The following is a 22,111-nucleotide window of genomic DNA, read 5'->3' as shown; positions in this document are numbered from 1 at the left end:
TCTTCAAAGGTCACCACAAGGAGAGTAAAGGATTGTAAAAGACAGTCCCCACGAGAGCTAAGGCTATTTCAAGCTTAGTTAAAGGGTTTGGTTTAGGGTCTAGAATTAGGGTTAGGGGTTAAAGGTGGAGTTAAGGTTCGGGTTAGGTTTAGGAAAAATATGATTTTGAATGTAAATACATTTTGGGTCCCCACAAGGATAGTAAAACATATGGTCTGTGTGCATGCGCTTGCTTGCATGTGTCTGTGTGTCAGCCAGGATTGGCTTTGGGCTCATTTGGGACTTAACTTTGACTTCAGACTTAATAGATGGGATTATAAGACCTCCCTCCCAATTTGTATAACTCCATTTTCTCCTTCCCTTGTTCATTTGTTTTCGTCCCCAGGAGAAGCCCTGACAGCGAGCGAGGCTCATAGGGGACTAAGTGCGGGCGTGTACGTCATATGTTTCAACTGGAGACTTGAGACATACTCCAGATGTCCAAAGGCCTCTAATCTATATGTGTGTCCCCTAAAAGCAGAGCAGCAGACACCAAGTATGTTTGCGGGGAAAAAAACATAGCCAATTCTTTTCAGAATTGCCGGATGAGCTACGACTATTTCTGTCCATTAGTCTAATATCTCAAAGGTGGTCTTCTTAAAATAGGTCAGATAGAGAAAGAAAGAGAAAAGGGGAGAGAATGCGAGACGAGAGAGAGAGAGAGAGAGAGAGAGGAAGAGAGAGGCTGACAGACAAAGACAGAGTGACAGAGAAGGAGACAAACAAACGGAGGAGACAGACAGTGACAAATAGCTGTACATACTGGAGTCGGACACACTGGTGACTGACTCCACCAGACTCCAGTCCAGACTGAACCGTAGAGCTCTCCCCTTTCCCGTCTCTCCCCTTCCCCTTTCCCGTGTGTAGCTTCAGACCAGAACAAGAGCCTCCTTGTTCCCACTCGCAGCCTCCCCTCGACCCTCATACCCGGCTGGACACAACACACCCACTGTGCTCAGCCACTTCTGATGAGGGCTGGAAGAGCCGGGGGCTTTCTCTTCCTTCACCACAGATCTTAAATCAATAAAGCATGTTGCTCAGCCTGAACTACAGCTTGGTCTGGGCCTGGCTGGGCTGGTTGGGGCTGGTTGGGCCTGGCTGGGCTGGTTTGGCCTGGCTGGGCTGGGTCTGGCTGGGCTGGCTGGGGGCTGCTTCACCAACACAAATTCTTTCAATCACAGAGATAAGTGACTCTCAAAGTACCTTGCTATAAGTCTATACGTTTCCCAATTGCAATGGGAGTGTGTGGCTTGCTGTACATTGGCTAGCCCAGAGCTAGCTAGAGAGAGTGGCTGCTGTACATTGGCTAGCCCAGAACTAACTAGACAGAGTGGCTGCTGTACATTGGCTAGCCCAGAGCTAGCTAGAGAGGGTGGCTGCTGTACACTGGCTAGAACAGAGCTAGCTTGGGAGATTGGCTGCTGTAGGCTACATTAGGCTTGCCTGACAATTCACACTGAATTCTTACGCTGCTCTGTCGTTCACTACATACTTTCATCGTCTGTGGTGACGAGGGGAACGAGGGGTGTTGTACACAAGACAAAGTCAACAGTGATTGGATCGTCTCAAACCAATCAGAGTATCAAAGCTAGTGGTTTACCACGTGTGTTCTGCCTCTGGCCCAACCTATCAATTTCTGGACCAATCACACAGCCCCGAATATGTTTCGCATTCGAAAGAAGGGTCGGGGAGGTACTCAGATCCAGACTCATTGCGGAGAAGAAACTAATGTCTGTGGGCGTGAAAGGAGTCTGGGTAGCCAGGCAAACATTAGGCTATATCACAGAGCTAACCCTGGCTCTGAGGTACGGTTTGGCTGACTGCTATAGTTTACAATGGAGTTGGCTAGAGTGTGTGGTTGCTGTACAGGCTAGCCTGGAGCAAGCTCTGCCCCTGAGGTACGGTCGGCTGCAGGCTGGGTGGGGCGCCCAGTCATTTCCTGTGTGTGTTGTGAGCTACAGGCTGCAGTTAATGCTATTTCTGGATCCTCAGCCGTTATCAAGCCCTCTGTATCACAAGAAGAAGAATATAGAAAAAAGAAAGGGAGAGAAATCGAGAGAGAGCGAGTGAGTGAGAGAGCGAGAGCGAGAGCGAGAGAGAGAAATCGAGAGCGAGCGAGTGAGAGAGAGAGAGAGAGAGAGAGAGAGAGATAGAGAGAGAGAGAGAGAGAGAGAGAGAGAGAGAGAGAGAGAGAGAGAGAGACAGAGAGAGAGAGAGACAGAGAGAGAAGAACAACAACAACAGTGTTTCTTTCCAGCAACAAAACCCCAAAATACCTTTCCCACAGGACACAGATGTTGGGAGATAATTTTGGAGGAAATGCAAAGTCAAAGGCAAACCATTTAAAAGGACGATGGACTATTGATATGGCCCAGTAAATTGCAGAGTACTTAACTACGTAGCATACATCAGGGTTAGGATGGAGAGAGAGCGAACAAGAGAGAGAGAGAAAGAGAAAAAAATAAAGAGAGAGAGAGGGGCGGGAGGAAGAGAGAGAGAGAGCACCGTTTCAGGGTTTGGCAGACATGTACAGTATGTGGTTATGTGGTATGGTTACTTTCCCATGTTTGTTCCAGTAATGACTAAGGGAGGAAGAGAAGACAGTGTTTCTATTTGGGCTGACAATGAGGGCTCATGACTGGGTCATGACTGTGGCCCTATAGCTCAGCTGGTAGAGCGTGACACTTGCAATGCCAGAACAGTGGGTTTGATTCCTGGGAGCATGGTACGTAAAATGTATGCAAGCATTCACTTTTGATAAAAATGTCTGCTAAATGGCATATATATGATGTGTATCTGGCGTGTGAACCAGGGAGACTGCTGTTTAATTCAGTGAACCAACTAGAGAGAATATGGGCCAGGGTTCATATTCACAGAGTCTCAGCATCAGAGTGCTGATTATGCTTAATGTTTCCTCTTAGATCATAATGAATATGATTATATATAAAGCACTCTGAGATGCTTTATGAATACGGGCCCAGAATCCAATATAGCAGTTGCCTGTCCCACGTAAAGGGAGCCAACCCTGGCAGGACTAGATGTGTTGTGGTGCTGTTATCCTGCTGCTGTTACTGGAGCACAGAGACCAAACCAAACCCTTGGAGCAGTTCACTGGGTTTAACCAGTCAAACGAGCTTCGACTTCCCTATCAGAAAATCTGTGGCCTGGTCTGTGGGGTTAACCTCGAAACTGACGTGAAGCTTTGACTACACAGCAAAGGAATGACTGGCAGGGCTGGCTCAGCCCGGTCCACACACACACACACACACACACACACACACACACACACACACTCAGGCCTCCGCAGAGGGGAGGCCAAACGAGGAAAACAGACCAGGCCGCAAAATTGCCACTTGGACGGTCAGATAGCAGCAAAAGCAACACCACATTCCTCTATTCTCTCCTGACTGACTGGCTGACTGTAGCCCCGAGAGCTGGAAATGGACAGGAGTCACCAAGTTTTAAAAATGAGAATGGTCTGAAGTGGTTTGGTCAGTGTAGGACTGTACAGCGGGAGCTCTGCCCCGGCCCGCGGAACTCAATCCATCAGGACTGAATTACCATTCAAATGATATTCCTACTGCTGCCAGTGTACATTATGGAGAGTAGCCTATGATCAGAGGCTTTGGAGTCATCTAGCTCCAGTTCTTCTTTCCTAATGATCGCCTGTCACCGACCATCGTATGCCTTCTATGCACTTTGTACGCCTTCTACGCTCGTCATCATTTCTTGTCATTTTTACTTCAAAACAAAATATTCCATTGATATTTTCTTTTGAATGCTTCCAATACTAGGGAAATGGCAACATATCCCTTCAAAACCACAACGTTGGCACTCTCACATTCAAGCCATCGCTACTCAACCTAGTGATGAAGAGAGAGTAGAGAGTGTAAGACAGAGTCGCGCGCACACACACACACACACACACACCAACCCCCACCCCCACCTCAACACCCCAGGGCGGGCAGCCGGTCAGCCGACCACAGCTGTCCACACTGGGCAGAGGTTAGCAGTCTAGTCTCATCATTATTTTAGTATTAGAAGGTCAACCCACCAGTCAGTCTCCTGTAGAACCAAACAGAACCATAAAAGGTCTCTAATTTCAAGGGGAATACAATCTACCCACACACCGCTATAACCAGATCTACTCAGAGAGAGAGAGAGTCAGCGAGAGAGTCAGAGAGCCAGGGAGTCAGAGAGTCAGGGATCCAGGGAGTCAGGGAGTTAGAGAGTCCGGGAGTCAGGGAACCAGAGTGTCAGGGAGTCAGGGATCCAGGGAGTCAGGGAGTTAGAGAGTCCGGGAGTCAGGGAACCAGAGAGTCAGGGAGTCAGGGATCCAGAGAGTCAGGGATCCAGGGAGTCAGGGAGCCAGGGAGTCAGGGAGCCAGGGTGTCAGAGAGTCAGGGAGCCAGGGAGTCAGGGAGTCAGGGAGCCAGGGAGTCAGGGAGCCAGGGAGTCAGGGAGCCAGGGAGTCAGGGAGCCAGGGAGTCAGGGAGCCAGGGAGTCAGGGAGCCAGGGAGTCAGGGAGCCAGGGTGTCAGAGAGTCAGGGAGCCAGGGAGTCAGGGAGTCAGGGAGCCAGGGAGTCAGGGAGCCAGGGAGTCAGGGAGCCAGGGATGGTCTGGGCACCTAATGGATGAGCATGGTCTATATATATATATAATCTCAGGGTGACAGTAATGGGATATGTAGTCTACCCAATCAACAAGTAGTCTACTCCATCAACAAGTAGCCTACCAAGGTCAAAAGTAGTACATTATATATAATGAATTAGATGCTATTTAGGACACAGACAAACTGTCTTTATTTGTTGTCTCACTGTAATGTCATCAGGCGGTGGAAGGATGATTCTGTATGCCTTGTTGAGGACGTGCTTAGGCGACAGTAGTTTGTATGTATGTTTGTGTGTGTGTGTGCGTGTGTGGGTATGTGTGTGAATGACCAGGTTCGAGCTACCTGCCAAAAGGTTAAAGGGTAAAATGCTGTGTGTGTGTGTGTGAATTATATAATAAGCTTGCAGATGTTCAACCGGTATACAGAAGTGTCTCTGAAAGCACACACATCTAATCACTACAGAGCAGGGCCTCTCTTGGACTGCTACAATACAGACAGAATAATGACACCCAATATAAACGGCTTCCTGTCACACCGAAGTGGAAATGTTCAACCAAATACAAACAAATACATCCCCATACAAGCCACCTATAGTGCAGTTCAGCTGTGTTGTACTGTACCTCTCTACCTCCATCCCTCTTTCACCCCCTCTCTACCTCCCTCTTTACCACGCCTCCAGCTCCCTCTTTCACTTACTCTTTCCTTCCCTCTTTTACCTCCCTCCCTCCAACTCTGGTGTATAGTATAGGAACACACACCGACTGCCGTGTGACTAGCTCATCCCCCTTCTAACGGCTGATGTTTCCCAGACAGAGCCAGGGAGCCATGATTCATACTCTTTACACTGGAGGAGAGAGCGAGGGAGGAGAGGGCGAGGGAGAGGTGAGCGAGGGAGGGGGAAGAGAGGGAGAGGAGAGAAAGCAGGAGGAGAGAGAGGGGGTAATAGAGGGAGAAGAGCGACTGGGAGGAGATAAAAAGAGGAAAGAGAGACGGGGTAAGAGAGGGAGAGGGAGGTGGGAGAGAGAGAGAGAGAGAAAGAGAGGGAAGCCCATCCTCCCCTATCTGTTCTTGCTCTTGTATGGTTGTCTAGTTAATGACCATCGCGTGCAGAGCGAGACTGCATCCTTGACAGCACCTGAACCCTATTAGCTAACAAACTGGTATTTTCTTTGCTCTCGTTTTTGTGTGTAAATGGTGTTTGGCACTAATGACTCCCTCCCACTTGCTGCCCTAAACATAAAAAACTTCATACACATCATAGGTAAACCAATGTGTGATAGTGCCCTTAGCACTCACTGTGGGTGGACTACAATACCAAGACCAGTCAGGGGTAACGAGAGACCCACACAAAGGGTCCGTATCCTGTTGTCGACCTCTTGACTCAAACTGGGAGAAAATCGACAATACAACAAACGTAATTGTTTTGCATGTCATTTTCGTAGCCGTTTAAGTGAAGTACTGTGCACAACATGAGACAGAGGATTGTGTACGTGTGTATGTATGTGTGTGCGGCCTGTGAGGTTCTGCCCCGATGGTACGCTCAAAGCCCAGGGAGAGAGAGGAGAGCTCCAGTGTGTGGGATGTATAAACATGTACTTCTAAATAACGACTTGTTCGTTTCTCAACTCTGGAGTTTTTTTTTCTGAGCAGTGCCAAAAAGTTGTAATTTCTCTCATGGCGCGCTCGGCTCCTATGTTTAACATGATTTACAGCAAAACATAACGCTACAGGTAGATTTTATGCACTCTGCAATTTCACATAAGGCATCTGCGACCTTTTCTTCCCACCCTTTTCTCTGTTCGTGCGACTGAGCTATGTTAGAGATTGTGAAATGCGTGAAATACAATGTAGGCTACGGCCGATTGATTTCCTCGGGGTCTAAGCTAAGCACACATTGGTTTGTAAACTCTTCAGTTCCCGAGCAACTTTCTTTCTGGTCATAAATCAGTTAATTTCAAAAGTCATTTTCAACAGTTCACACTAGCAACAAACAAAAAAACAACTCCAAAACAGTGCCAATGTGTTACTGAGTTAGAAAGAATGTTATAATGATATACAGTAAGACAAGTACACTGTACTAGTGTACTGTATACTAGTAAGTGTAGTACTCTGTACTACAGGAATGCTTTAGTAGGCTAGGCTTTGTGTTGTGGGCGTGTTGGGGCATGCTCAGTGGACCTCCTCTGTAATACTCGGGAGGGCCTCCCCCAGTCTACTTGGAACTTCTCTCCGCTTCTCTCTGCCTCCACGTCCTGACTCTGCCCTCTGTGGCCAACCCGGAGCTGTTTTCCATTTGCGCAGGACTTCAGATTTAGGGAGAAAGAAGGAAACAGTGAGCGAAAGAAACACACGAGGAGAACAAATAGGAAGCGAAAGAGGGGGAAGGAGGGAAGAAAGAAAGAAAGAAAGAAAGAAAGAAAGAAAGAAAGAAAGAAAGAAAGAAAGAAAGAAAGAAAGAAAGAAAGAAAGAAAGAAGAAGAAAGAAAGAAAGAAAGAAAGAAAGAGGGAATGGCTGTGGGGAAGTAGTAGCACCGTGGGAACTCAACTGGACTGGTTCAGATTCTGATGCTGGAAAACAAGCCGACCCTGTTTCATCCATCTCACACTGCACTGTAGCACTACCTATGACGTTAATTAGAACCAGCTGGACTGGGGAAAGCAGCTAGCAAACCCCCAGTCAGTTCCCTAATAAAACGACAGACCCCATTCCTATCTCTCCCCCCTCTCTCTGTACATCTCGTTTGCCAGGCCTTTAAAGTAAAGAGGTAAAGCGATGGGGCCTCCTCAGCCGCCAGGGGTTCCCCTAGGCTCTATGCTAAGTGCTCTCGAGATTCTACTACAACTTCTCCTGGCATCAGACACTGTACATACAGTAGAGGAAAAGAAACCATTTAAGCCCCCTGCACCCCTACAGTCCCCCTCTCTCTCTCTCTCTCTCTCTCTCTCTCTCTCTCTCTCTCTCTCTCTCTCCGTATCTACAAACCCTCTGACCCTCCCTTATCCTTCCCCTGTCTCTCCCTAGCTTCTCCCCCACACCCATTCACTGGGGGTTTTTGAAGACTTTGAAACCTAAGAGCTGAATTGAACCATTGTTTTCCCTGCCTGCCTCGTCGTCTGGCCGGCTAGCACAACCTCATCCAGCCTCTCTCATATCTCTCTCTCTCTCTTTCTTGTTTAAGGGCAGGTCATAACTTGCAGAGCTCTGGAGGAGCCCAATGCTCTATCTATCTGTAGATCGACACTTTCTCTTCAGCAGTGGAACATACAGACCCCCTTGGTTCCCTTGTACAGTACAATACAGTATACAGGCCCAGTTCACACAACTCTTTTGAAGAGTGACTTGGAATTATTTAATCAATTCCCTATTAGCATACTTGTTCTCCCTAAATATTTCTAAACATATTGTACCTCCAGCAAGATATTCCGACAAGGTATCTATGCATTTGTTATACAGGCTTGACAAAGGTCCGACAGTTGCCCCCAGGTAAGCACAAAGGCTACTTAGCTTCCTCTGACTCCATGTGGTCAACGAGCATAGGATCATCTCAACTTTACGCCTCTCAATATGAACCGTTCTTATACCCAATGAGCTATTTGCAGACATTACTGTCTCCCCTCTGGCCCTCATTCATGTGCACTCATGGTACTGTATATGTGTCCTGTGGCATACTTTGTTACAGAACACATAAACAGGAGTAGGCTGTAGCTGTCCGATGATGGGACTATGGGTGTGCTACGTATACAGAGCGTTTTCATTTTTATTTCACAGGGAGTCATTATTTTGACAGGGAGTCATGCTGAGAATGACGTCTCTTTTACAGATGAGTCCTGTATACACGCCAATACACAGCAATCGTAGAAAACAAACATATTCTTCAGTAAAAAAGAAAAAAAGGTCCATAATCGGCCCTAGAGGCACCGATTCATCTAGTTTCGGAGCGCCTTCATTCCACAAGTAAGGTGCTAAAAAAACGAAAAGCAGATTGATCTAACTCAGTGGAGTTAGTTGATCTAACTCAGTGGAGTTAGTTGATCTAACTCAGTGGACGTAGTTTGATCTAACTCAGTGGAGTTAGTTTGATCTAACTCAGTGGACTTAGTTGATCTAACTCAGTGGACGTAGTTTGATCTAACTCAGTGGAGGTAGTTGATCTAACTCAGTGGAGTTAGTTGATCTAAATCAGTGGATGTAGTTGATCTAACTCAGTGGATGTAGTTTGATCTAACTCAGTGGAGTTAGTTTGATCTAACTCAGTGGAGGTAGTTTGATCTAACTCTGTGGAGTTAGTTGATCTAACTCAGTGGAGTTAGTTGATCTAACTCAGTGGACGTAGTTTGATCTAACTCAGTGGAGGTAGTTTGATCTAACTCAGTGGAGTTAGTTGATCTAACTCAGTGGAGTTAGTTGATCTAAATCAGTGGATGTAGTTGATCTAACTCAGTAGATGTAGTTTGATCTAACTCAGTGGAGTTAGTTTGATCTAACTCAGTGGAGTTAGTTGATCTAAATCAGTGGAGTTAGTTGATCTAACTCAGTGGAGTTAGTTGATCTAACTCAGTGAAGTTAGTTGATCTAACTCAGTGGAGGTAGTTTGATCTAACTCAGTGGAGGTAGTTTGATCTAACTCAGTGGAGTTAGTTGATCTAACTCAGTGGACGTAGTTTGACCTAACTCAGAGGAGTTAGTTGATCTAACTCAGTGGAGTTAGTTGATCTAAATCAGTGGATGTAGTTTGAGTGGAGATGGAAGGGATCTCTAGAGTTAGCCCTCCCTGAGACCGGGTCTGGTATCTTGTACGTCTGTGTGGTGTAGCATAACGGTCTGACATGGCGGCAAATGCCTAGGCCACATCGGGGTTAATCCCAAATGGCACCCTACTCCCTAGGTAGTGCAACACTTTTGCCTATGAAGGGAATAGGGTGCTATTTGTGACAGAGCTATGGTTTGTCATGGAGCAGGTGGGACAGAGATTTACTCCAGAATAAAGCCCTCAAATGCAACTGTGGACCTTGAAGACCCACATTGGGTGACATAAACAACACCCTCTACAGAACAGGGGCAACCTTCCTGGAGGTCACAGCAGGCATGTTCCCAAAAGGGCACACTAAGGTATACGTTTACAGCACATTGCTATTCAAGGTTCCACAGCAGAATATGAACCTACTGTATATTTTACAACATGGGAATAATTCATTCCCCATAGGCTATACCAGAGGTATTCAGATCCTATCCTGCTTGTTTTCTGTTCTACCTGATGATTAACTGCACCCACCTGAGGTCCCAGGTCTAAATCATTCCCTGGTTAGAGGGGAATAATTACAAAAAGCATTGGAACTGACTTCAAGGTCCAGATTTGGATTTGAGGGCTGTATACTGTGAAGGCTAGGGTACGTCTAAAATAGTCATAGAGACTAAAGGTCAATGAACCAAACTATGGACCTACGTTGAAGCAGAATACAGACCTATATAATACTACTCCATTATCCATCAACCATCAGACAGTCTCCTACAATCTCCAGTACACCTTAAACACTGAGGGATCATGGGACAAACTGTACTCTGTCCTCTGTTTACAGAGCTATTTCCTGTTAGAGGAAACACATACAACTCCCTTCCCTGTGAGAGAGAAAGAGATATATATATATATATATATATATAGAGAGAGAGAGAGAGAGAGAGAGAAGAGACAGAGAGACAGAGCGAGAGAGAGACAGAGAGAGAGAGATCTAGAGAGGAGAAGGAGAAAGAGAGAGCGAGTAAGAGAGAGAGAGAGAGAGAAGAGACAGAGAGACAGAGCGAGAGAGAAGAGACAGAGAGACAGAGCGAGAGCGAGAGAGAGAGAGAGAGACAGAGAGAGATCTAGAGAGGAGAGAGAGAGAGAGAGAGAGAGAGAGAGAGAGAGAGAGAGAGTGAGACAGAGAGAGATCTAGAGATGAGAGAGAGAGGGAGAGAGAGAGAGTGAGTGAGCGACATGGTGTGCGAGAGGTCTTGCATTTTGGTGTCACAATAAAGAGCCTTTGTTATAACTGGATTTACTGGAATCTGATCCCATTTGGATCCTATCTTCACACCACATGTCCATGTAGAACTCTATCTGCTTATGTGGGCACCATAGACCTGCTGCACAAACAGACCCTGACCCTTGACCCCGGTGTGTAGTGGGATAAGTTTTAGAAGAGCGCAGAGTGCGGCCCAGACATCCCTCTGTTAACATTCCCCTGCCTCCATGCTATGTCACATTCGGGCCGTTGTTTCATTTGTCGATAGGCCGTATTCATGCTGCCACCCACCCCAATGACAGGCTAGACCAGAGCTAGAAGCAGCTAACTTCTAGCCTCTTGCTGCTAAAGAAATACAAACTCTGTTTTTCTCTCTGTTTTTCCCCCCCTTGACGTTTCACCACTCGGCGAGTGTGTTAATGTTGTTGTTTTTTTGCAACGGATTCTGGGTGAAGGGCGTGAGTAATTAACGACAAACTATGAGTTAGGAGGAAACCGTACAGACCTTGAAAACAGAAGTTGGGACAGAATATAAAACATTTGAGTCAGGTTCCATGAAGTTATGATCAAGTCTAGTGTGAGAAAAATTCATGTTCTATGCCGTATTCTTCAAATACTACAAGTAAATCAATATCATAAAACATGTTTTTTTCACATGTAGCACCTTCTACGTGTCTTCTGTAGAATTGTACAGTGAGATTCAATACTGTACTCAAGTTTAGGTAATGTTGAATTAATGGTTCATGACAGGCCCCCTTGGCACCAGCAATACCTATTTTATAGCTGCATGGATCCTATCCAGCTCTCCACTTATGCAGAGTAGATAAATGCAGAGTTAAAGTGTGGTTGGAGCCAGCAGCACCCGAATCATCTGACAAACAAGTATTTTTGTTTCATCTACAGAGAGAGAGAGCGAGGGAGAGAGAGTTAGACAGAGAAAGAGAGAGAGAGAGAGAGAGAGAGAGAGAGGGAGAGAGAGAGAGAGAGAGAGACACACACTCCAAAGAGACTGCAATGCACGGACAGGCATTGCTGGAGGTCCGTTTATACTGTTGTCTGGATCGTTAATGAATGGATGGATACAACATAATTAGCCTTCAATGTCAAAGCCAACAGTCAGAGAGAGAGAGAGAGAGAGAGAGAAGCAAGCTAAAGCCTGTGCCAATGATGCCAAAGATGAAGCACGGATGAGCTCAGGGGGAGGGAAGGAGACAGGGAGAAGAGGGAGAGCAGGAAGAAATACAAAGACAAGGAAGCGAGTGAGGAAGGGATAGGTGACATAGGAGATTGAGGTGGAAAGAGAGGAAAAACAGGGAGACAGCCTGGATTTAAAATGGATTACACTTAGATATTGCGTCACGGGCCTACACATAATACCCCAATAACATCAAAGTGGAATTATGTTTTTAGACATTTTAGGAAATTAATTAAAAATGAAAAGCTGAAATGTCTTGAGTCAATACGTATTCAACCTCTTTGATATGGCAAGCCTAAATAAGTTCAGGAGTATACATTTGCTTAACCTGTCACATAATCAATTGCATGAACTCATTCTGTGTGCAATAATAGTGTTTAACAGGATTTTTGAATGACTACCTCATCTCTGCACCCCACACATACAATTATCTGTAAGGTTCCTCAGTCAAGCAGTGCATTCCAAGCACAGATTCAACCACACAGACCAGGGAGGTTTTCCAATGCCTAGAAAAGAAGGGCACCTATTGGTAGATGGGTAAAAAAAAAAAAAGCAGACACAGAATATCCCTTTGACCGTGGTGAACACATCCCTGAGTACCGCTCTTCAAATTTTCATGCAAAGTAGTGGCTGCATCATGTTATGGGTATGCTTGTCATTGGCAAGGACTAGGGAGTTTTTTTAGGATAAAAATAAACGGAATAGAGCACAGGCTAAAGTACAGGCCAAATCCTAGAGGAAAACCTGGTTCAGTCTGCTTTCCAACAGACACTGAGAGACAAATTCATCTTTCAGCAGGACAATACCCTAAAGAACAAAGCCAAATATACACTGGAGTTGCTTACCAAGATGACATTGAATGTTCCTGAGTGGCCTAGTTACAGTTTTGACTTAACATGGCTTGAAAATCTATGGCAAGACTTGAAAAAGGATAATGTGCAAATATTGTACAATCCAGGTGTGCAAAGCTCTTAAGGACTTACCCAGAAAGACTTACAGCATTAATCACTGGCAAAGGTTATTCTAACATATGTTGACTCAGGGGTGTGAATACTTATGTGAATGAGATATTTCTGTATTTCATTTTCAATACATTTGCAAACATTTCTAAAAACACATTTTCACCTTGTCATTATGGGTAAATTATGGGTATTGTGTGTAAATGTGTGAGAAAAATTGGAATTCAGGCTGTAACACAACAAAATGTGGAATAAGTGAAGGGGTATGAATACTTTCTGAAGGCACTGTATATATACATATACATACACACAGAGTGAACAAAACATTAGGAACACCTTCATAATATTGAGTTGCTCCCCATTTTGCCCTCAGAACAGCCTCAATTCGTCGGGGGCATGGGACTTTACAAGGTGTCGAAAGCGTTCCACAGGGATGCTGGCCCATGTTGACTCCAATGCTTCCCACAGTCGTGTCAGGTTGGTTGGATGTTCTTTGAGTTGTGGATCATTCTTGATAGAATCGGGAAACTGTTGAGCGTGAAAAACCAAACACACGCATCTCGTAAAGCTAAACACAGTCTCTGCCTCGGCCCGTCTCCCCAATCCCCCTTTCCCCAGCAACAACCATTGTCGAAGGGCGTTTTTTTTATTCAGCCGAAATCTCCGGGCAAGTTATTAATATCTAGTGTTTACTTTCAACACTTTCGATAAGCCAACGGAACATTTTTCAGCTCTAATGTCGCGTTTCTGGCAGCCGCTGAGTTAAACTGTGGCTCTTTTCCTATTCTAAATCACTTCGTGGCACGACACCGCACTGCAAGGCTACTCAGGTCAGACTCCCTCTTTCACTTTTTCACTCTTTCTCCCTTCTTCTTCTCCCTCTACCATCACCCAATTTTCTTTTCTCCCCTCATTGCCATTCATTCGTTCTTGTCTCCCACTTTCTAGGCCTCTCTACCTTCAACACACCCTCTCTTTTTCACTCTCTCTCTCTGGTCTCTCTCTCTCTCTCTGGTCTCTCTCTCTCGCTCTCCCTGGTCTCTCTCTCTTGCTCTCTCTGGTCTCTCTCTCTCGCTCTCCCTGGTCTCTCTCTCTCCTGCCCACTCGACCACAGGCTGAAGCAGAAAAAGCAGCCTGAAAATAAGAGGGCAGTCTTTTTCTTGGCAAGTGGATCTTCCATTTGGTTCCCTGCTGATGTTAATTACCAAGCTCCATATCCTTGTGTAACCAAACACTTTACCCTGATCCGCCCCTCCACCCCCCCCTCCCCTCCCCCACCCCCTTGTCCACTTCCCCTCGCCGTTCCCACTCCTCTGTGCTCTCTCGCTCTCTCCCTTTCCCAAAACTTCAATCTCGACTGCCAGGGTTGAAAGTTTGCACGCCTTCTCCTCACGCAAGGCGAAGGAAGGAAAGGCGAGGGGATTGGGCAGAGATGTACTCTGTACTCAATCTCACTTCCCCTGTTAGACTTGGCACAGCTCCCACTCAACTGCACTCAGCAGCACACACACACACACACAGACACACGCGCGCACACGCACGAGCGCACACACACACACACACACGCATACATGTGCACGTTGCACAAGCACACAAACACATGCACTGATGCACAAAGCACACACACATTAATTAACAACTTTTAACAAACACAAACTCCACTAGTCAACACAACCTCCCAGCCTGCCTTACTGCATCAACACTCTACCTCGAAACACACACTCCTTTCCATCACACACACTTTCACCCACGCTGCTCACAACTCAACACGACACCTCCCACTCCTAGAGCTTGCTCATCAAAATCGTCTTGCAGCCAACACACACACCATGACCCGTCATCACACTCACACCGCAGAACACGAGACACACACACCTCCTCTCCCGCTCCTCCCTGTTCTGCTGAGGAAGGCAGTTAGCCGTCAGCCAGACAGACCGCATCAGGTAGTGACACAAAGCCTCTCATTGTTCCAGGAGTTGGCTGAGGCCCAAGGGCTCATACTTGGCTGCTTCATAAAAACTGGGGTAAGACAGAAACAATTGGTGGGGGGTGATGGAGAATCTCAGGATTTCTCTCTCCCTCCCACTCTCAATCTCTCTCTCTTATTTGCAACCCAACCAAGATACACTCACACTAGCACCTTGTATTACAATACTAACCCATCCATCCATCCCTCCATCTGTCACTTCTCCCTGGGCTTCATGTATAGACCACACCACTTCACATGTAACAAGTCAGTGAACTCAGAGGATTCCATTCTCTTCTTCTCGCTCATATAACAGTACAAAGCATCACACAACATACTTCTTCTTCCAGCCAGCCAAGAGGAGAATGTTTCTTTGGCTACGTCTATTGCCTACATAGTGCACAACTTTTTGCCAGAGCCCTATTGCCCCTGGTCACAAGTAGTGCACACTGCACTATATAGGGAATGGAGTGCCATTTGGGATGAAGCCAATGTTTTCTTAATGTCACTGAGTCTCCTCTCTACCTCTAACCTGAAGGGTGTTTTCTTGTGGATGGTGGATTTGTGCCTGAAGACACTTAGCTTATGTAAACATGGCTCGGTTTCTTGATTCATCTCCGTAAGGTTAGGTAAATGCTGGTGCTGTGCCAGGGGAGTGCTGCTCTGTGCTGAGGGCTGCTTGGTTTCCTACAGTACAGAGCAGAGCAGCTGGCTTCTGACTGATACTGTAGACCTGCGTCCCAAATGGCACCCTATTCCCTATGGCGTGCACTACTTTTGACCAGCTTCCCTATATATATATATATAGTATACAACCTTTGACCAAGGCTGGTCAAAAGTAGTGCACAATATAGGGAATAGGGTGCCAGCAGCACTAGCTGCACACAGAGCTGAGAAAGGGACAACCAAAGCTGGGGGGCTTGGGACTTGAAACCGATCTCTGCAGGACTCAGAGGGAGGGAGGAAGAGGAAGATTACTGAGAAACACCAGACACATGCTAAGACACAGGCACACACACAAGCATGCATGCACACACTCAAGTGGGCACAGACTCACACACACAACTAAGTCTTACTATACTTGTGAGGACTTTTTGGGGACCGACAATTGATTCCCATTCAAAATCCTATTTTCCTTAACCCCTAACCCTCAACCTTACGCTAACCTTAACCCTACACACCCCAGCCACAAGCTGGTCTCTACCTTACCATCGGGCAGAAGGCCTCAGAGCATGAGGTCTGATACCAACAGGCTCAGAGACCGTTTCTATCTTCAAGCCATCAGACTGCTGAATGCCTGAACTGGCCTGACCACCTGCTCTGATTCTCTGCACCTTAGCACACACACACACACACACACACACACACACACACACACACACACACACACACACACACACACACACACACACACACACACACACACACACACACACACACACACACACACACACACACACACACACACACACACACACACACACACACACACACACTGCTACCACTCTTATTGTACTGCTCAGTTTATATGCCCATATTACACTTGAATAAAATGTTTATTCTATTCTACTGCCATTTACTTTATGTTCATATTCTTATCTTTTATTATTTCTTATTGTTGTTGCATTGTCGACTAATAAAACCTTAACCCCTAACCCTTAAGTCTAACCCTAACCCTAATTCAAACCCTAACCATAAGCCTAACACCTAAAAATTGCCTTTTTACAAGTGAAGACCGGCAAAATGTCACATTTTTGTTAGTTTACAAGGACTTCTGGTTCACAAGTGGAGTAAAACGCGTACACACGCGTGCAGACGAGAACAACTGTACACCCACACACCTATTCTACCTCTTCCACTGTGCCAGCCAGCCAGGCACTTAGAAGGTAGTTGAATGCTTCAATAATGGCTGCGGGTGCTTTACCAAAGTGCAGCATGGTTTACACAAGGGACGCAGTGAGTCTGAACAAGCCGTCCATTCTGCAGGGTGATTGGAATTCATCGGGGCAGAGCCCATTAATGAAGGGTGTTAGCTATGCTCTCGTGCCAACGGAGACACTGGTATGACGAGGATAACAAAACGAGGTCACGCCAGGCAGGGTATGCCAGCCATCGGATCTGATCTGGAGTTGTGCACCCGGTACTGGTACTGTAGGTACTGGTACTGTAGGTACTGAAGGTACTGAGTTAATGATAGTGTGGAGCAGACTAGAGGGGCTTACAGTCCAAATGCTGTTTGACAAGAGTATAGACTACGGCTGGATAACAGCCAGGTTTACTGACACCAAAGACAGGGCAGGTAGCCTAGCGGTTAGACCATTGGGCCAGTAACCGAAAAGTCACTAGTTTGAATACCTGAGCTGACAAGGTGAAACAACTCGACGTGCCCTTGATTAAGACATTTAACTATCATTTGCTCTGGGGGCTCCATACTACAATGTCTGACCCTGTAAAAAAAAAAACATTTCACTGCACATATTTGGTGTATATGACATTAAATGATCCCTCTCTACTAGTGCAGCACTGCTCACTTTCTAAACTCTATCCTCTCTTTCCACCCCCCCCCCCCCTTCTCCCTCTTTCTCTTTCGCTAAATAAAATCTTTACACGCAATGCCATTTCTTCTGCCAATTACTGTCAGTCAACAGCTCCAAGAGGCCTTTTGGGAAGAAAGCAGGGCTCGAGCAGGCCAACCGCCGGGTGGGCTGGCCCAGCCTAAATACTGCCGCCCCCTTTAAAACCTCTACTAGTTCCTATGAATCAGGGGGACACGTGGGGAGGGGAGAGGCCAGGGGAAGGAGGAGGAAAGGAGGGCCAAGTGGTCAGCTAAAATTGGATATCGCAAAAACTATGTGAGAGAAAGACAGGGAGAGAGAGAGATGCAGCATCCCAAATGGCACCCTGTTCCCATTTAGTGTACTACTTTTGAACAGATCCATATCTGTAGCGCACTATATAGGAAACAGGGTGCTATGTGGGACGCAGACAGAGCGTGGAAGGAAAATAACAGATTGGAGGGAAGGGTTGGGTTGGGGAGTTTTGTTATGAGTGGTTGGGGCCTTTAGGGGCCGGTGGTTTGGACTGGGAGAGCTACTGGGCCTCTGGAGCTGGAGGGACCGAATAGACCATTAATATGATGCTGACGTTCCCAGAATGCAACATGGAACCTCGGTTGACTCCCCTCCCTCCTTCTCTCCTTCTCTCTCTCCCACCTCCACGCCCTGCCCTGCCTGCCACTGGCTCGGCTCCCCCGAACCATCTGGTAACCCTCCAAACTGTCAACCCTCCACCCCTCTAACCCCCTGTCTGTCGTGAGGACTCTGCCTGGCTCTGGCTGCCATGACTGACTCCAAACCTCCATGGAACCATGCGAAAAACAGTCTACTCTGTGGCAGACCAGTTGACAAGCTGAGAGATAAACAACAACAACAACAACTTCCTTCTCCTGCAAAGGACAGCACAAATTCAAAACGGTTCGTTTTCAGTTTGAATACTACATTTGTTTTTCTGGGTTGTTACAGGCAATACAACGACGCAATTGCCACTTTATTAGCGTAAGTGAACATAGTTCATCATTTCCTTGCTTGGACAGGAGTGCGGGTCGAGCAGACATGTTTTACTGTACTTCTCCTCTCTATCTCCAACCTAACCCTCCTAGCCCAAATAACCCAGCTCAACTCTAGCATGCACATGTACACCAGGGGACCTGGGTTCAATTACTATTTGAAATGATTTCAGATACTTTATCTGTGCTTGATTGCGCTTGCCTGGCTTAATGGACAAATAGAGTAGTCCCAAACTGCAAACCCCTTCCATCTGAAACTCCAGGCAGGCTCCAGGCAGGCTAGAGCAAACACTAGATGTAGTACTAGTATTAGAAGCACCAGCATTAGAAACACTGACTCGTTGATGAACCCAGGTCTGCACCAGCCAGGCGTGAGTTCGAGCTGGCACCTGATAGAGGGCCAGGCAGTGTCACTCAGCGTCACGGCCAGGAAGGACGCCGCTGCTAAGAACACAAAGTATACAAAATACATTTCTGGCCGCTGTGGGGCTGAGACGAGAGAGAGAAGTTGAGAGAGAGAGAGAGAGAGAGAGAGAGAGAGAGAGAGAGAGAGAGAGAGAGAGAAAACCCTTAATAAGCACCTGAGGACAACAGAGCTACTCCGGAGATTGTGAAATCGAGAACAGGAGTACACAGTGACTGATCTAACTGAACTGCATCGGTTCTGCTCTGCGCAGCGCCAACACTTCCGTGTTTGACAGCCATCTGCTCTCGGTTTATATAGCAGCAGCAGCATGTGCAGGACAGTGTCGACCCACGCTTCTCTGACCAAGCAGTTCATCACATACTGTACTTCCTCTTCTTAATAAGCTTCGGACATTTTTAAGTCACCGAAGCACATTGTAAGAGGCTTTCACGGCTGACGAGACGAATTCATGTTGTTGTATCACAACAGTTAAAGTAAGGACAAGGTGTGGCTCGTTTGTTATTCTATATAGAAAAAGGTGTGAGGTATTATTGCTCTCCAAACTGAGAATGTACTCCTCTGGTTCATTCATAAATGTATCCTCACGTTCTCTCAACCTCAGGGCATGCTAACTGCATTTCAAATTAGCACTCACAGGGGAGTTTAAAAATATTTTTGATACACTTTTAATTTAGCCATGGGTAAAGGTAAGGTAAAGTTCCCATAGTCATCATTGCGGTGCGTGTTGATACCGTGCTTACTGTGACGTGAGTCAGTAGGTGATTTCAGACCTTGATCAGCATGGAGGGAAAATCCACGCACATCAAACGCTAAGCTACCTACCTCCCACAGACAGAGATGGACAATTTCCAATTTGCAACTCTACAAGTCTGAAGCAATGTCATCACTGAATTTGGATTCCCCCGAAATTGTCATTACACAAAAATATGAAGTGTCTACTTTCAGGCAAAGAGAGGAGGATGTGAAACAGAGACAATAGAAAGACGAATAGTAGGGCATAGTGCTCAGTTGTAGTGGTACCAGGCTGGGCCTGTGGTAAGCATTCCACTCTCTCTAGTGAATCTGTTGGGTAGAGGTGGCTGCATGGCCCTGTGGTAAGCATGGTACTCTCTCTAGTGACACTGCTGGATAGAGGTGGCTGCATGCGGGCTTCTGAGGGACTTTCCCTGGTGGTGTGGTGACTCATAAATTTGACTACTTTTCAAACTTCACAGCTATCACACCGTCACAGAAAGGTCCATGACATATTTTCTTATACAATATTCTAATGATGTGCCATACTCTTTCTTATACAATACTCAAATGACAGAAGCAAGGAAACGGAATGAAAAAAGGCCATGTCAGGCAAATGGTCGAACGTAGAAATAGGGATCCATATCATAGAAATAGAATCCAGAGAAAGGGCTTGGATTTTATTCTATGATCCACATATAGTAGCTTCAAGTGGCTTCATCTGTAGATACACTATCAAGACACTATATAGAGATACACTATAGACACACTATAGAGATACTATATAGAGATACACTATAGACACACTATAGACACACACTATAGACACACTAAAGAGGCATACTATATAGAGACTATAGACACACTATATAAAGACACACTATATAGACACACTATAGACACACTATAGAGGCACACTATATAGACACACTATAGAACCACTATATAGACACACTATAAACAAACTATATAGAGACACACTATATAGAGACACTATAGAAACACTACACTATAGACACACTATATATAAACACTATATAGACACACTATAGACACACTATATAGAGACACACTGTATAGACACACTACAGACACACTATAGAGACACTATAAACACACTATATAGAGACACACTATAGACACACTATAGAGACAAACTATAGATACACTATATAGACACACTGTAGACACACTATAGACACACTATAGAGACACACTATAGATACACTATATAGACACACTACAGACACACTATATAGACACACTATAGACACACTAAAGATACACTATATAGACACATATAGAGACAATCTATAGACAGACTATATAGACACACTATAGAGACACACTATAGAGACAAACTATAGAGACACACTATAGAGACACACTATATAGAGACACACTGTATAGACACACTACAGACACACTATAGAGACACTATAAACACACTATATAGAGACACACTATAGACACACTATAGAGACAAACTATAGATACACTATATAGACACACTGTAGACACACTATAGACACACTATAGAGACACACTATAGATACACTATATAGACACACTACAGACACACTATATAGACACACTATAGACACACTAAAGATACACTATATAGACACATATAGAGACAATCTATAGACAGACTATATAGACACACTATAGAGACACACTATAGAGACAAACTATAGAGACACACTATAGAGACACACTATATAGAGACACACTATAGAGACACACTATATAGAGACACACTATATAGACACACTACAGACACACTATAGAGACACACTATACAGACACACTATATAGAGACACACTATAGACACACTATAAACACACTATATAGAGACACACTAGAGACACACTATAGACACACTATAGACACACTATTGTCACGGTGTGCACTACTGGTTGAAGGTAAGTCAGGTACAGGAGAGCAGAGATGGGTGATAATAGGCACACATTATTCATATCCAATGAAAAAAGCTATATACGCCCAAAGTACACGAAATGGTACAAACCAACACACACGGGCCAAACACAAACCCGGTGCTAAACAGCCTAATACGGGCTACACGTAACAAACAAACAATTTCACACAAAGACATGAGGGGGAACAGAGGAATAAATACATGATGTGTGATTGGGAATGAAAACCAGGTGTGCAGGGAACAAGACAAAACAAATGGATAAATGAAAAATGGAGCAGCGATGGCTAGAAAGCCGGTGACGTCGACCGCCGAACGCTGCCCGAACAAGGAGAGGAGCCGACTTCGGTGGAAGTCTTGACAACTATAGACACACTATAGACGCACTATAGATACACTATATATATACAAAAGTATGTGGACACCCCTTCAACTTAGCGGATTCGGCTATTTCAGCTTCACCCGTTGCTGACAAGTGTATAAAATCGGGCACACAGACATGCAATCTCCATAGACAAACACTGGCATTAGAATGGGCTTACTGAAGAGTTCAGTGACTTTCAAAGTGGCACCGTCAATGGATGCCACCTTTCCAACAAGTCAGTTGGTTTGCACTGCTAGAGCTGCCCCGGTCACCAGTAAGTCGTGTTATTGTGGAAACCGCTAGGAGCAACAACGG

The 22,111-nt window shown here is 45.7% G+C and overlaps 1 protein-coding gene across 1 annotated transcript in view; it reads right to left on the bottom strand.

The window, feature by feature from the left end:
* LOC109890668 (aryl hydrocarbon receptor) overlaps positions 1–22,111 on the bottom strand; it is a 72,070-nt gene that overhangs the window by 15,284 nt on the left and 34,675 nt on the right. The window lies entirely within an intron of this gene.

This window comes from Oncorhynchus kisutch, linkage group LG16, assembly GCF_002021735.2.
Source record: "Oncorhynchus kisutch isolate 150728-3 linkage group LG16, Okis_V2, whole genome shotgun sequence".
Taxonomy (NCBI): Eukaryota; Metazoa; Chordata; class Actinopteri; order Salmoniformes; family Salmonidae; genus Oncorhynchus; species Oncorhynchus kisutch.
Note: the sequence above shows the minus strand (reverse complement) of the source record. Positions and strands in the feature narration are given on the sequence as shown.